Consider the following 12,465-nt stretch of genomic DNA (forward strand, 5'->3'; position numbering starts at 1 on the left):
CAATAAAGATATAGGTGATGGCGATACGATACCGGGGCACTCCCCCAAGCTTGGCAGTTGCCAAGGGGAGTGCCCATACCCATGTGATTATATATCTTTTGTCGGTGAAGGAGATGAAGTTGTTGATGATGTAGGCTTGTCGTCCCTCTTCCAAGGCATAGGCTCACCATCATAGAAGGATGATCGAGTCTCTGGGATCCTTAAATCTGCAGCCAAACTCATCCTCTTGAATCTATATTCATACTCACAGTTTTGATTTGGCAGGTCATAGATCTGGGCTTGGAGGTGCTCGATTTTCTCATGAAGCTTGAAGATGGCCTCCCCGATGTCCTTGGCGTCCAGCTTGTGGTTGTTGGTGAACTCCATGATCATTATGTGATTGGAGTCGAGTCCACGTTCCACCATCTCCTGACACTTGAAAACTTGTTGCTCCATTGCCTCGAGCTTTGTCTCCACGCTTTCGGTCCTCCTTGGTCCCTCAACATCGCGGATGTGCAGACACCCCTCACACATCTCAATGGTTTGAGGATGTTGCATCACTTCCGTGAGGTAGGCGTTGATGACCTTCTCGAAGAAATTGTCCTTGGGGGCACTTGGAGACGTCATGGTGATCTAGATCTGTCAGAAAAATAGCTCGAAACAAGATCAGAGGATATTTGTGTGGTATGGTGGTCAAAACCTTCGGGAGATTATATAATGAATTTTTACCGACCATAAGAAGTATCGTGCAAGAAAACGGAGTCCGGAGAGCACACGAGGTGCCCACGAGGCAGGGGGCGCGCCCTCTACCCTCGTGGATGCCTCGTGTCCTTCCCGGACTACTTCTTATTTTCCTATTTTCTTAATATTTCAAAACAGAGAAAAATTGCCACTAGAACTGTTTTGGAGTCCGTTTACTAACTGTACCACGTACCAATTCCTTTTTGGAGTCTGAAACGTTCCGGAAAGAGTCCCTTATGTATTCCTCCAGGGTTACGGTTTCAATAACATTATTTCAACATCGATGGGATTATGTGAGATATAATGTTTGATTCTTTGACCGCTTACCACCCTTAGATTTGTGCCTTCGAAGTTGTTGGTTTTTATGGCACCGGAACGGTAGACCTCCTCGATGACGTAAGGACCTTCCCATTTAGAGAGAATTTTTCCTGCAAAAAAATCTTAAACGAGAGTTGTATAGCAACACATAATAACCTACATTAAACTCACGCTTTTGTATCCTTTTGTCATGCCATCCTTTAACTTTTTCTTTAAACAATTTGGCATTCTCATAGGCCTGGGTTCTCCATTGATCAAGTGAGCTAATGTTAAAAAGACTCTTCTCACCGGCAAGTTTGAAGTCATAGTTGAGCTCTTTGATAGCCCAATATGCCTTATGTTCTAATTCAAGAGGTAAGTGACATGCTTTATGATATGTCTCCAACGTATCTATAATTTTTGATTGCTCCATGCTATATTATCTACTGTTTTGGACTATATTGGGCTTTATTTTCCACATTTTATACTATTTTGGGACTAACCTATTAACCGGAGGCCCAGCCCAGAATTGCTGTTTTTTGCCTATTTCAGTGTTTCGGAGAAACAGAATATCAAACGGAGTCCAAATGGAATAAAATCTTCGGGAACATGATTTTCTCACCGACCGTGATGCAGGAGACTTGGACCCTACTCCAAGGAGTCAAAGAGGAGGTCACGAGGGTGGGGGCCGCCCCCCCTAGGGCGCGCCCCCCTGCCTCATGGGCCCCTCGGTGCTCCACCGAGGTACATCTTCCTCCTATATATACACACGTACCCCCAAACGATCAGAAGAGGAGCCAAAAACCTAATTCCACCACCGCAACTTTCTGTATCCATGAGATCCCATCTTGGGGCCTGTTCCAGAGCTCCGTCGGAAGAGGGCCGTCATCACGGAGGGCTTCTACATCATCATAGCCTCTCCGATGAAGTGTGAGTAATTTACCTCACACCTTCGGGTCCATAGTTAGTAGCTAGATGGCTTCTTCTCTCTCTTTGAATCTCAATACAAAGTTCTCCCCCTCTCTTGTGGAGATCTATTCGATGTAATCTTCTTTTTGCGGTGTGTTTGTTGAGATCGATGAATTGTGGGTTTATGATCAAGTCTATCTATGAATAATATTTGAATCTTCTCTCAATTCTTTTATGTATGATTGGTTATCTTTGCAAGTCTCTTCGAATTATCCGTTTGGTTTGGCCAACTAGATTGGTAGTTCTTGCCATGGGAGAAGTGCTTAGCTTTGGGTTCGATCTTGCGGGGTCCTTTCCTAGTGACAGAAGGGGCAGCAAGGCATGTATTGAATCGTTGCCATCGAGGATAACAATATGGGGTTTGTTTCATATTGCATGAATTTATCTCTCTACATCATGTCATCTTGCTTAAGGCGTTACTCTGTTTTTAACTTAATACTCTAGATGCATGCTGGATAGCGGTCGATGAGTGGAGTAATAGTAGTAGATGCAGAATCGTTTCGATCTACTTGTCACGGACGTGATGCCTATATACATGATCATGCCTAGATATTCTCATAACTATGCTCAATTATGTCAATTGCTCAACAGTAATTTGTTCACCCACCGTAGAATACTTATGCTCTTGAGAGAAGCCAGTAGTGAAACCTATGGCCCCCGGGTCTATTCTCATCATATCAATCTCCATCACTTTAATCTTGCTTTACTTTTTTACTTTGCCTTTACTTTTTACTTTGCATCTTTATACCAAAAATATTATATCTATCAGATCTCACTCTCGTAAGTGACCATGAAGGGATTGACAACCCCTAATCGTGTTGGTTGCGAGTAGCTATCGTTTTGTGCAGGTACGAGGGACTTGAGCGTGGCCTCCTACTGGATTGATACCTTGGTTCTCAAAAACTGTGGGAAATACTTACGCTACTCTGCTGCATCATCCCTTCCTCTTTGGGGAAAAACAACGCAAGCTCAAGACGTAGCAATAAGGATTTCTGGTGCCGTTGCCAGGGAGTCTATGCAAAAGTTAACATAGCAAGTACCCATCACAACCCCTATATCTCGCATTACATTATTTGCCATTTGCCTCTCATTTTCCTCTCCCCCACTTCACCCTTGCCGTTCTATTCGCCCTCTCTCTCTCTATCCTCCCTCTCTGTTTGCCTCTTTTCCCTCGCCATGTCAGAACCAAAAAGAGTTGGGGGTTCTCTCCCAAGTTCTAGTGCTTTAGACAATCCTGCTATCTTATCTAAACTCATACTTTGGAATGCTATAGAACAACTTGCCGGAGTTATCAATGAGAACCTTAGTAATTTTGATGAAGATGATTCTGGAATTTTTCATTATTTACTTGATGAATCTTTGAAAGATGCTTGGGATAGGTTGTTAAGGATCCGGGCTAGCTATGTACCCCAATATCAAATTGAGGTTTACTTAAAAAGCTTATATGTTGGGCTACCCGCTTTGTTCAAACAAGTTTTAGATTCTATTTTTGAGGGGGGTTTTCTTGAAGGGGACCCCATAGATACCTATGAGAGGACGAAAACTATGTTTGGGCACCCCATTAATGAGAAAACTGAAATCACATCTCTCTTGCTTTCTTACCAAAACGAATCTATTAAAGAGATAAAAGCTAGCCTAGATGCCAATTTCCGCAACATTCTTAATATTTCTTCTACCATTAATGGACATGTACTCTGTCAAAATAGAAATATTAATTCCATAGATAACAAGTTTGCTCTCTTTTTCTCTAAAACCAAAGATGGCCATACGTAGATCTATCCTCGCTTTTATGCCTAGCTAGGGGCGTTAAACGATAGCGCTTGTTGGGAGGCAACCCAATTTTATTTTTATTCCTGGCTTTTTGCTCCTGATTAGTAATAAATAAATTATTTAGCCTCTGTTTTGGTTGTGTTTTTTGTGTTTAATTAGTGTGTGTGCCAAGTAGAACTGTTGGGAAGACTTGGGGAAAGTCTTGTTGAACTTGCTGTAAAAAACAGAAACTTTAGCGCTCACGAGAACTGCTGTCATTTTTATTTGAAGAGTGCTATTTAGTTAATTCTTTTTTCAGATGACTAATAGATAAATTCCTCACGTCCAGCAGTTTATTTTGGAATTTTTGGGGTTCCAGATCTTGCGCTAGCTACAGATTACTATAGACTGTTCTGTTTTTGACAGATTCTGTTTTTCGTGTGTTGTTTGCTTATTTTGATGAATCTATGGTTAGTAAAATAGTTTATAATCCATAGAGAAGTTGGAATACAGTAGTTTTAACACCAATATAAATAAATAATGAGTTAATTACAGTAAATTGAAGTGGTCTTTTGTTTCTCTTTCGCTAACGGAGCTCACGAGTTTTCTATTTTGAGTTTTGTGTTGTGAAGTTTTCATGTTTTGGGTGAATTCTTTTTGATGGATTATGGAACAAGGAGTGTCAAGAGCCTAAGCTTGGGGGTGCCCATGGCACCCCCAAGATAATCCAAGGACACCAAGAAGTCAAAGCTTGGGGATGCCCCGGGAGGCATCCCCTCTTTCGTCTACTTCCATCGGTAATTTACATGGAACTATATTTTTATTCACCAACATGATATGTGTTTTGCTTGGAGCGTCTGGTATTATTAGTGTCTTTGTGTCTTAGTATGCCACAATCATCTTTGCTGTACACACCTTTTGAGAGAGCCATACATGAATTAAAATTTGATAGAATACTCTATGTGCTTCACTTATATCTTTTGAGCTAAGTATTTTTTCTCTATGTGCTTCACTTATATCTTTTGAGCTAAGTAATTTTGCTCTATGTGCTTCACTTATATCTTTTGAGAGTAATAATTTTGCTCTATGTGCTTCACTTAGATCTTTTAGAGCACGGTGGTGGATTTGTTTTAAAGAAACTATTGATCTCTCATGCTTCACTTAAATTATTTTGGGAGTCTCTTAATAGCATGGTAATTTGCTTAATAATAATATGCTTGGTGTTCAAGATTTGTGAAACTTTCTTTTGAGTGTGTTGAATACTAAGAAAAGATTGAAGCATGATAATTGTTTTGAGATATGGAGGTGATAATATTAAAGTCATGCTAGTTGAGTAGTTGTGAATTTAAAGAATACTTGTGTTAAAGTTTGTGATTCCCGTAGCATGCACGTATGGTGAACCTTTATGTGATAAAGTCAGAGAATGATTTATTTATTGATTGTCTTCCTTATGAGTGGCGGTCGGGGACGAGCGATGGTCTTTTCCTACCAATCTATCCCCCTAGGAGCATGCGCGTAATACTTTGCTTTGATAACTTCTAGATTTTTGCAATAAGTATATGAGTTCTTTATGACTAATGTTGAGTCCATGGATTATATGCACTCTCACCCTCCCACCTTTCCTAGCCTCTCTAATACCGCGCACTTTTCGCCGGTATCATACACCTACCATATACCTTCCTCAAAACAGCCACCATACCTACCTATTATGGCATTTCCATAGCCATTCCGAGATATATTGCCATGCAACTTTCCACCGTTCTGTTCATGACACATTTCATCATTGTCATATTGCATATTCCTGTACACTGCCGGATGCATTCACATAGAGTCATATTTTGTTCTAAGTATCGAGTTGTAATTGTTGAGTTGTAAGAAAAATAAAAGTGTGATGATCATCATTATTAGAGCATTGTCCCAGTGAGGAAGGAATGATGGAGACTATGATTCCCCCATAAGTCGGGATGAGACTCCGGACGAAAAATAAATAAAAGAGGCCAAAGAAGCCCAAATAAAAAAGAAAGAAAAGAGGCCATAAAAAAAGAGAAAAGTCCCAAATAAAAAATATATAAAAAATGAGAGAAAAAGAGAGAAGGGACAATGTTACTATCTTTTTACCACACTTGTGCTTCAAAGTAGCACCATGATCTTCATAGTAGAGAGTCTCTCATGTTATCACTTTCATATACTAGTGGCGATTTTACATTATAGAACTTGGCTTGTATATTCCAATGATGGGCTTCCTCAAATTGCTCTAGGTCTTCATGAGCAAGCAAGTTGGATGCACACCCACTTAGTTTCTTTTTGAGCTTTCATATACTTATAGCTCTAGTGCATCAGTTCCATGACAATCCCTACTCACTCACATTGATATCTATTGATGGGCATCTCCATAGCCCGTTGATACGCCTAGTTGATGTGAGACTATCTTCTCCTTTTTGTCTTCTCCACAACCACCATTCTATTCCACCTATAGTGCTATATCCATGGCTCACGCTCATGTATTGCGTGAAGATTGAAAAAGTTAGAGTATGAAACAATTGCTTGGCTTGTCATCGGGGTTGTGCATGATTTAAATACTTTGTGTGGTGAAGATAGCGCATAGCCAGACTATATGATTTTGTAGGGAAAACTCTCTTTGGCCATGTTATTTTGAGAAGACATAATTGCTTTGTTACTATGCTTGAAGTATTATATTTTTATGTCAATATGAAATTTTGTCTTGAATCTTTCGAATTTGAATATTGATATCACAATTAAGAAGATTTGCATTGAAATTATGCAAAGTAGCACTCCACATCAAAAATTCTTTTTTTATCATTTACCTTCTCGAGGACGAGCAGGAATTAAGCTTGGGGATGCCTGATACGTCTCCAACGTATCTATAATTTTCGATTGCTCCATGCTATATTATCTACTGATTTGGACTATATTGGGCTTTATTTTCCACTTTTATATTATTTTCGGGACTAACCTATTAACCGAAGGCCCAGCCCAGAACTGCTGTTTTTTGCCTATTTCAGTGTTTCGGAGAAACATAATATTAAGCGGAGTCCAAACAAAATAAAATCTTTGCGAACGTGATTTTCTCACCGAACATGATCCAGGAGACTTGGACCCTGCTCCAAGGAGTCAAAGAGGAGGTCACGAGGGTGGGGGGCACGCCCCCCTAGGGCGCGCCCCCTGCCTCGTGGGCCCCTCGGTGCTCCACTGACGTACTTCTTCCTCCTATATATACACACGTACCCCCAAATGATCAGAAGAGGAGCCAAAAACCTAATTCCACTGCCGCAACTTTCTGTATCCACGAGATCCCATCTTGGGGCCTGTTCCGGAGCTCTCCCGGAAGAGGGCAGTCATCACGGAGGGCTTCTACATCATCATAGCCTCTCCGATGAAGTGTGAGTAGTTTACCTCAGACCTTCGGGTCCATAGTTAGTAGCTAGATGGCTTCTTCTCTCTCTCTTTGAATCTCAATACAAAGTTCTCCCCCTCTCTTGTGGAGATCTATTCAATGTAATCTTCTTTTTGCGGTGTGTTTGTTGAGACCAATGAATTGTGGGTTTATGATCAAGTCTATCTATGAATAATATTTGAATATTCTCTGAATTCTTTTATGTATGATTGGTTATCTTTCCAAGTCTCTTCGAATTATTCGTTTGGTTTGGCCAACTAGATTGGTAGTTCTTGCCATGGGAGAAGTGCTTAGCTTTGGGTTCGATCTTGCGGTGTCCTTTCCAAGTGACAGAAGGGGCAGCAAGGCACGTATTGCATCGTTGCCATCGAGGATAACAAGATGGGGTTTATTTCATATTGCATGAATTTATCTCTCTACATCATGTCATCTTGCTTAAGGCGTTACTCTATTTTTAACTTAATACTCTAGATGCATGCTAGATAGCGGTCGATGAGTGGAGTACTAGTAGTAGATGCAGAATCGTTTCGATCTACTTGTCATGGACGTGATGCCTATATACATGATCATGCCTAGATATTCTCATAACTATGCTCAATTCTGTCAATTGCTCAACAGTAATTTGTTCACCCACCGTAGAATACTTATGCTCTTGAGAGAAGCCACTAGTGAAACCTATGGCCCCCAGGTCTATTCTCATCATATCAATCTCCATCACTTTAATCTTGCTTCGCTTTTTACTTTGCCTTTACTTTTTACTTTGCATCTTTATACCAAAAATATTATATCTATCAAATCTCACTCTCGTAAGTGACCATGAAGGGATTGACAACCCCTAATCGCGTTGGTTGCGAGTAGCTATTGTTTTTTGCAGGTACGAGGGACTTGAGCTGGGCCTCCTACTGGATTGATACCTTGGTTCTCAAAAACTGAGGGAAATACTTATGCTACTCTGATGCATCATCCTCTCCTCTTCGGGGAAAACCAACGCAAGCTCAAGAGGTAGCACTCATCATCCAAGATGCCCCTTCACTTCAAAGGTTGATCCTTGATTCTAGTTATTCACCGTTGCAAATAACCATCCTCTCTACGCCTAAACTGGAAAACAAATGCAAGCTCAAGACGTCGCACTTTAGCATAAACCATTTTATACGGAGACATACCCATAGGATTTTTGTATGCAGTTCTATAAGCCCATAATGCATCATCAAGTTTCTTGGACCAATTATTTCTAGATCTATTAACGGTCTTTTGCAAAATTAATTTAAGCTCTCTATTGCTAAGTTCTACTTGACCACTAGACTGTGGATGATATGGAGATGCAATTCTATGATTAACATCATACTTAGCAAGAATTTTACGAAAGACACCATGAATAAAATGTGAACCACCATCAGTCTTTAAGTATCTAGGGACTCCAAACCTCGGAAAAATAACTTCTTTAAGAATCTTAATAGAGGTGTGTCAGTGTCAAAACCGGCGGATCTCGGGTAGGGGGTCCCGAACTGTGCTTCTAAGGTGGATGGTAACAGGAGGCAGGGGACACGATGTTTTACCCAGGTTCGGGCCCTCTTGATGGAGGTAAAATCCTACGTCCTGCTTGATTATTCTTGATAATATGAGTAGTACAAGAGTTGATCTACCACGAGATCGGAGAGGCTAAACCCTAGAAGCTACCCTATGGTATGATTGTATGTTGTCCTACAGACTAAGACCCTCCGGTTTATATAGACATCGGAGGAGGCTAGGGTTACACAAGGTCGGTTACAAAGGAGGAGATATCCATATCTGTATTGCCTAGCTTGCCTTCCACGCCAACGAGAGTCCCATCCGGACACGAGACGAAGTCTTCAATCTTGTATCTTCATAGGTCAACAGTCCGGCCAAAGGATATAGTCCGGCTGTCCGGAGACCCCCTAATCCAGGATCCCTCAGTAGCCCCTGAACCAGGCTTCAATGACGATGAGTCCGGCTCGCGGCATTGCAAGGCGGGTTCCTCCTCCGAATACACCACAGAAGAGTTTGAATACAAGGATAGTTTCCGACCCTGCAAAATAAGTTCCACATACCATCGTAGAGAGAATAATATTTCCACAAATCTAATCTGCTGACACGTTTTGGCAGCATGACATCATGCCACGGCCCGGTAATTATTCGAACCGTTTTTCTTTAACCAGCCCTGCACATAACGCGAGGCGGTTTCTTGACACGTCTTGTCAAAGCAGAGATCGTGTTCTCCTTATAACGGGATTCTCATCAATACAAACGTGGGTAACCCAACCGTGCCTAGCACTCCTAGATCTTAGGAAAGTCCCAAATGGCCACAAGGAGGATGCTTGATATTCACCCTCTTTATAAAGGGACAAGGCTTTTACTTTTTTGCCTCCCGTGCTCAATCGAATCCTTCCGCCGCCTCGAGTTCTAACACCCAAAGCCCAGGTCAGGTGCTTCGGACCTTCAATCATGTCCGGATCCAGCCTTCAAGGCCGGTGGATGCCTTCCTCCGTCACGGAGGAGGATATCAAGATCTTGAGGGAAGCCAGATATCTGTCCGCTGAAATTTCGCATAGGCTGCCCGCCCGAGGGCAGGTCATCCCTACTCCCGAACCCAACGAGAGCTTTGTGTTCGTCTCCCACTTCCTTCGAGGACTAGGCCTCGCTCTGGATCCCTATGTTAGGGGTCTTATGTTCTATTACGGGCTGGATTTTCACGATCTGGCCCCGGATTCCCTTCTTCACATCTCGTCATTTATTGTCGTTTCTGAAGCCTTCCTCCGCATTACCCCTCACTTCGGCCTGTGGCTCAAGACCTTCGATGTGAAGCCGAAGATGTTCGAGGGGTAGTATGCAGCGTGCGGAGGTGCTCTAATAAGCAAAATTGCAGACGCTCCATGGCCAAAGAGTTTCTTTCCAGAGATGTCCGGATTGTGGCAACAGGAGTGGTTTTACATCACAGCTCCCCGAATTGCCAAGTGGGTAGCTTCCCCCACCTTTCGCCCTCCACCACAACTGATGTCATGGATCAGCAGGGGGCTGAGCTGGGGTCCAGCCAAGGATGTGCCAATACTGCAGAGCCGTATCCGAGATCTCTTCGAGGGAGATTTCAGCCTCGTTATGGTAATGCATGTTATGCTGGTTTGTTGAGTCCATCCTTGCAAACACCGGCCCCTCCGCATGTGGGAATTCAACCCGGAAGGACCTTGCACTATTCAGAATTTCCTCGGCATGACGCACAAGGAGATGTAAAATTGTTCTTCGGACCCCAAATAGTGTCCGGACACTACCGAGGACGTGGGTCTAAGCAGCAACCGCACCGCTGCCCAAGTAAGTAATCCCATGGCCGAACACATTGTCGTTTTATTTATCATGACATCATTCTGAAGAATCGCTCTTTGACCAGGACTAGATAACAAAGGCGAAGATGATCCGATGTTCGGCCCCCTTCCTGAAGGCTTGGACAATCCGGTGCTAGAAAAGATGCTCGAGACATCACCATGTCTAGTGCCCTCAAAGGAAAATGAAGATGGAATGAAGAGGGCGAAAGCGGGCCTCCATCACTACCTATTCCAATCGAGGGAATGAGTGCCTCCGCGAGGGAGGATAACCAAGGGGCAGAATCTGACATGCTCTCTCCCCGGGGAAGGAAGAGGACTACCCATGAAGATCCGGAAACTAAGGTTTCCAAACGGGAGAAGAAATCTCCGCCAGAGGGTCCTGCCTCTGAGGGTATTCTTGCCACATAGTGTCCGCGCGGGAATCAGCCCTCTAACAAGCTGTAAGTAATCAAAAGTACTTGATAGTGAAGATATCCTACCTTAATTCTGAGGAAAATAACCGAAGCATTTATCTTGTAGTTCGGATCTTAGCCCTTCTCAGCAGAGCTCGTCTTCAGGGGATCTTCTTCCAGAGATGATGGGGAGCGAAACGCCTCCCCCTGCCACACCGCCTCACGAGGCGGGCGACCCCGAGGTGTCGTCGCGAAGGGTTTCTCCTGATCCGGCAAGGCCAGAAGGTAATCCTGTGGCCACTCGAAGTCCCTAGTATCCGGCTCTTGAAGAGAGCAATCAAAAGAGTCCGGCACCATCTCGTATGCGGTCGGACGTACTAAGGGATCTGCTAGAGCGAGCGACTATCTCAGAAGAGCACCGTATGTTGATGGGTACAGTGATTGAAAGGATTTCGTCTGCCGAAAGCGGGTTGCATGAAGCCTTTATGAGTCTACTGACGGGTTTTGAGGTACGTGAAATGATGTAAATTTTTGACAGTACTACACATTTTTAGGTGTGCCCAGTGTAGATAGTAGCCCCTGAGACTCTGGTTGCCGTCGAAAACGGCGGCAAATAGGGGATCATAGTCCCAGGTAATAACTAGACCGCCTTTATGTGCAGGTGGTTGAAGCTCCGGTGGCTAGCCGGACTGATGGGTTTGCCGGACTAAAGCGGCAACTGGATGCGGCAGATGTCAACATCATGCTTGTTAACAAGCGGCTTGACGAGGCACAGGGTAGGTGATTTTTCTGGTGAATTTCACATAGTAAGAGTAGCATGATGCCAGTATCTTTAATATGTTGTGACTGCAGATGGAGCTGCCACTGTGGAGACCCTTCGGGCGGAGCTTGCCCAAGCCAAGGAGCAAGCAAGGAGTAGTAATGCGGCCGCTTTAAAGGCGGCCGAAGAGTTAAGGGCCGAACAGGCCGCACATTGCGGGAGCAAAGAAAAAATTGCCAAGGTGGCCGTGGAGTTAAAAGATGCTGATGACCGTGACCGGCTTCTTGAAGAAAAAACCGGGTGAAGGCGACGGACCTGGAGAAGGCCCGGGTGGCTGCCAAGGAGGCCCGCTCCAAAATTAGAGCGACCAAGGAGGAGCTGAATCAAGCTGCGGATATCGTTTCTGGGAAGCCCTTCTTGTTGCGGACTAAGTTCGGAGATCCGAAATATGCTCCTCTGGACCTGCTATGGAGTTTTGCGGATGAGTACATGGATTTGGCTGCGAGTGCTGCAGATGCGACCGAGTACTTCAAGGATCAGAAAGGTCCTGAAGTGGAGAAGCTGTTCTGGTCACAGTTTCACGCTCCAGTCCGTCCGCTGCTGCTGAATGAGCGATTGACCGGTTGGGCCGAGCTCCATAGATTATCCGGACTGGCCATGAGGGCCAATGCTGAGTAGCTACTTTAGCTTAGTGCAACAATTCCTTGGCGTTGTGCCACGTATCGATGCTGTAAAGAGGTCGGCGTGCATAGAAGGCTCGCGGATGGCCCTTGTCCGTGTCAAAACATACTGGGCGGAGATGGATGCCACCACTGTTGCGGCACAGGG

This window comes from Triticum dicoccoides, chromosome 6A, assembly GCF_002162155.2.
Source record: "Triticum dicoccoides isolate Atlit2015 ecotype Zavitan chromosome 6A, WEW_v2.0, whole genome shotgun sequence".
Classification (NCBI taxonomy): Eukaryota; Viridiplantae; Streptophyta; class Magnoliopsida; order Poales; family Poaceae; genus Triticum; species Triticum dicoccoides.